This window comes from Salvelinus namaycush, chromosome 35 (genome assembly GCF_016432855.1).
Source record: "Salvelinus namaycush isolate Seneca chromosome 35, SaNama_1.0, whole genome shotgun sequence".
NCBI lineage: Eukaryota > Metazoa > Chordata > Actinopteri > Salmoniformes > Salmonidae > Salvelinus > Salvelinus namaycush.
The window spans coordinates 32,090,467-32,095,767 of record NC_052341.1 but is presented as its reverse complement, the minus strand read 5'-3'; positions in this window follow the sequence as shown (position 1 = coordinate 32,095,767).

Genomic DNA, 5,301 nt, shown 5'->3' with positions numbered 1-5,301 from the left:
GAGCCAGATCCATGCAATGCCCTATCACTGTGGGGCCAATGGGTTTAGTCTCCGCCTCAAGTCTAGCGAGCATAGAGGAGACCTCCCCACCTACAACGTGTGGGGCCAGCGACTGCCGTAGCTGGGGAGTTCCGCGAGAAGGTCACATGACCAAGGAGCTATTGAAATTAGAATGTTTGAAAAGTTAATGTAAAATCATGTGAGATGAAAATGGACAAACTAAAGGGTGTGCAATATAGAAGGGTAGTCAATGGAAATTCTGGACCTTGTTTGAGTCCAGTAGGTCACATGACAAAGGAGCTATTGAAATTATAATTTGAGAAATTCATGTAAATACATGTGAGATGAAAATGGACAAACTAAAGGGTGTACAATGTGTAGGCCCACTGAGTACAGTCTGAACCTTGTTTGAGGTCAGTAGGTCACATGACCAAGGAGCTATTGAAATTAGAAACATTGAAATAAATAATTGAAAATAGTGTGAAATGTAAATCGACAAAAAGTGCGCAATGTGTCTATGCAATCAGCTTAGCTAGAACCAGTTTTGAACGTTTTAGGAGTAATGGTTAAAGAGCTATTGAAATTCGATTTTTTTTTAAATTTGTCACTATGTTGACGGTCCCTAACTGCTGTTGGTGGACGTAAGGAAAACTACAGGCGAATATCCGTCGAATATCCAACCTGAATCTGTCTTTACCTCGGTCAATTACGAGACATACACGTATATCAATGAAATAAATCGCACTTTTTGTGCTAGAGTAACATGACAGCCAGTGAAAGGAAACCTCTAGGTATACACGGTGTACGGACAGACTTTGGCGCCACCCTGTGTCAAAACCAACCACGACCGACACGCTGCAATAATGCAATGGAATTCTTTGAACAATATCGTTTTGTTTCATCTTGGATTGTCATCATATGTCACAATCAAAGTTGCCAAGCAACATATACCCAGATGTGGTTGTGGTTGCAGTCAGAGCTGCATTCAGTAAGGGCTGTTGCTGCGGTCCTGTTGCTGTCTGGGGAGCTCATTGGCAAGTGCATTCTTTTTAACTTAGGAAAGTCAATATTACAGTTGTCTCTGTTTTGAAACAGAGATAAAACATTTTTACTACAAACATCAATGCAGATGACTGTGTTATTTCACAAACAGTTATTCTATTACACTTGTTATTATTTTGGGATGAGATGTAGTTGTTTTTTTGCCTCTGCAAGGGATTGCATTATAGGGTATTGAGTACTCATACAGTAGGTCAGGGTAATGATCCTACCCAGATCAGACCGACTCCTTCCCCACAGGGTGGTGTACTGTAACATGGCAGCTATGCACTGGGAAGCGCGGCGCAGGCAGAACGTGGCTGATCACCGCGCGACTATCGCTCATAAGGTAGGGCCATTGTTCTTTTAATCATTATCTATGACAGCAGAGTAGGACATTAATGTTGATACAGTGGCTATTTCTGTCAAGGTCACAATGTTACTGCAGTGGTAGACTAAACCACAGAGCCCTGACTTGCTTGACGTGGGGAGGATTTCTGGCCAAACAAGCAAACAAATTAAACATGACTAGCGATGCGTATGAAGAGATGATCATTTCTCTCTTGGACATACAGAATGTGAAGGGACCAGCTCCTACGGTAGAGAGCCAACCTGAGGCGCCAACCTTGCCAGTCCTTCCCCCTGAGCCCAAAGTGCTGGACGTGCCACTGGGTAGGGTATCTCATCCATTGGTAGAGGTTATGAACGTCCATGCAATTAACTGAATCTAACTTCTTTATTATGTTATCTTCATAGCAGGTAAAAGTGTGCACTGCAAGTGTGTGCGCAGAAACGAAGACAACTACAGTGGCAAGATTGACAACAGATACTCAGTGAGTTCAGTTCTTGCGACTGTTGAGCTATGCGGACAACCTTAGCCTTACATGTCCAGTGTACTGCTATAGGACCTGTAGTTATCATGACCTCAGCTTTCAATCTAAGAAACTGAGAGTAGAGTACAGCTTATTTATTTGACTCATCATGTTATGATGGCTGACAGTGAAATTGGACAATATCATATAACCTCCAGTGAAAATTGATTTATTCTAAAAGGACAAAGCCAAAAACGTACGTCAATGACATTGGATTTATGAAGATGGCTGTTTGATGTGTTTCAGTCCATACAGTACTCCCAGCAGTGGTAGCTGTAACCATCATCCACTGGAGCAGAGAGAACAGCCCTCACATTGGAACGCAATTTACAGCAACAAGGGCAATAAACCCCAAACAAAACAAACATCACATGTCAGTGTCTTCAAAGAGACTTTTAAAAAAGCTGGTAATGATCTAGGTTTTTCTTAACTCAAAAGTTCTAATTGTGCAAATAGTCATCAGTCCACACACCCTGTCCAGGAAAGTTGTCACTTCACCACAAAATTCCTCACAGTCAAATCATGGCAACCCTTAGGAAATGTTATTTACCCTCTTATATAAGGTTAATGGAATTACAAGGCAATTGCATATTGAACATCAATGGAGGAAACGTTCAAAGACACATAACATACAGTACATGGCCAAAGGTATGTGGACACGTCAAACATCTCATTCCAAATCATGGACATTAATATGGAGTTGGTCTCCCCTTTGCTGCTATATATATATATATATATATATAACAGCCTCCAGTGGAAGGCTTTCCACTAGATGTTGGAACATTGCTGCAGGGACTTCCAGTCAGCCACAAGAGCTTTGGTGAGGTCGGGCACTGATGTTGGGCGATTAGGCCTGGCTCGCAGTCTGCATTCCAATTCATCCCAAAGGTATTCGATGTGGTTGAGGTCAGGGCTCTGTGCAGGCCGGTCAAGTTCTTCCACACCGATCTCAACAAACCATTTCTGTATGGACCTCGCTTTGGGCACTGGGGCATTGTCATGCTGAAACAGGAAAGGGCATTCCCCAAACTGTTGCCACAAAGTTGGAAGCACAGAATCGTCTAGAATGTCATTGTATGATGTAGCGTTAAGATTTCCCTTCACTAGAACTAAGGGGCCTAGTCCGAACCATGAAAAACAGCCTCAGACCATTATTCCTCCTCCACCAAATTTTAGTTGGCATTATGCATTCGGGCAGGTAACGGTCTGCTGAAATCCACCGAACCCAGATTTGTCTGTCAGACGGTGAAGTGTGATTCATCACTCCAGAGAAGACATTTCCACTGCTCTAGAGTCCAATGGCGGCGAGCTTTACACCACTCCAGCCAATGCTTGGCATTGTGCATGGTGATCTTAGGCTTGTGTTCGGATGCTTGGTGTTACAAATCCCTTTGACCCAGCAGTCTAGGGGGGATGGTAACAAGACCCTTAACATAACTCATGCAAAGTATACTAGAGAAAAAGGAACAGTGAGAACGAATAACCCACAGACAACTAAATTACCGTCAAACACTCATGGTTTATTTATTACACACGGTAATGGAGGGGAGAGGGGCTGAGCTGGACCCAAGGAAAGAAACAAATATCCAAAAACACCCCTAAGCTAGACTACCTGCTTCAACAACAGCTAGCTAACTAACCAAAAATACAGTGGGTGGTCCGCACAGTTCTAACTAGTGTTCTTAGACAAAGTATTCCTACGGGTAGTGTATGCCCATGGGCTACTTGTCTTGGTACCACCTTTTCCCACCATCAAACAAACAGTCAAACACCATAACAAAGTGACATGTAGTTGCAAAACACAAGAGATCTAGAGAGATTGCGTGACAGAGAGATCAAGCTGTAGAGAAAACAACTGACGGGGTTTTTAAACCAAGGGAATGTGATAGGGTAAGAGAAAAGGAGCAGGTGTCTTCTGATTGGGGAATTATGATTGCCACCTGTGAGGGGAGAAGGAGAGAAAAGAAATACACACACACACAGGATACCTGTATCCGTAACACTCAGCCATGGAAATCCATTTCATGAAGTTCCCAACAAACAGTTATTTTGTTGACGTTGCTTCCAGAGTCAGTTTTGAACTCGGTAGTGAGTATTGCAACTGAGGACAGACGATTCTTACGTACTACGCGCTTCAGCACTTGCCGGTCCCGTTCTGTGAGCTTGTGCGGCCTACCACTTTGCAGCTGAGCCGTTGTTGCATGGAGACATTTCCACTTCACAATAACAGCACTTACAGTTGACCGGGGAAACTCAAGCAGGGCAGAAATTTGACAAACTGACTTGTTGGAAAGGTGGCATCTGTGGGGCATAAACCCTATTGAGCATCTGTGGGGCATCCTCAAAAGGAAGGTGGAGGAGTGCAAGGTCTCTAACATCCACCAGCTCCGTGATGTCGTCATGGAGGAGTGGAAGAGGACTCCAGTGGCAACCTGTGAAGCTCTGGTGAACTCCATGCCCAAGAGGGTTAAGGCAGTGCTGGAAAATGGTGGCCACACAAAATATTGACACTTTGGGCCCAATTTGGACATTTTCACTTAGGAGTGTACTCACTTTTGTTGCCAGCGGTTTAGACATTAATGGCTGTGTGTTGAGTTATTTTGAGGAGACAGCAAATGTACACTGTTATACAAGCTGTACACTCACTACTTTACATTGTAGCAAAGTGTCATTTCTTCAGTGTTGTCACATGAAAAGATATACTCAAATATTTACAAAAATGTGAGGGGTGTACTCACTTTTGTCATATACTGTACACTGATTGACTTTTAATGATGAAATGTACACAGTGTAAAAAACATTAGGAACACCTGCTCTTTCCTCACCTGAATCCAGGTGAAAGCTCTGATCCTTTATTGATGCCACTTGTTAAATCCACTTCAATCAGTGTAGATGAAGGGGAGGAGACAGGTTAAATAAGGATTATTAAGCTTTGAGACAACTGAGACATGGATTGAGTATGTGTGCCTTTCAGAGCGTGAATGGGAAAGACACATTTTAAGTGCCTTTGAACGGGGTATGGTACTAGGGGCCAGGAGCACCAGTTTGAGTGTGTCAAGAACTGCAACGCTTCTGGGTTTCACGCTCAACAGTTTCCCGTGTGTATCACGAATGGTCCACCACACAAAGGACAACCAGCCATCTTGACACAACTGTGGGAAGCACTGGAGTCAACATGGGCCGACACCTTGTAGAGTCCATGCCCCGACAAATTGAGGCTGTTCTGAGGGAAAAGGGGGGTGCAAGTCAATATTAGGAAGGTGTTCCTAATGGTTTGTACACTCAGTGTATGTTTTAAATCCCTACAAGTATGTTAAAACAACCAACAAAACACTACAACATGTACTTTCACAGTTCATAAATCGTTCAAAAAACTACCTCAGAAGAATAG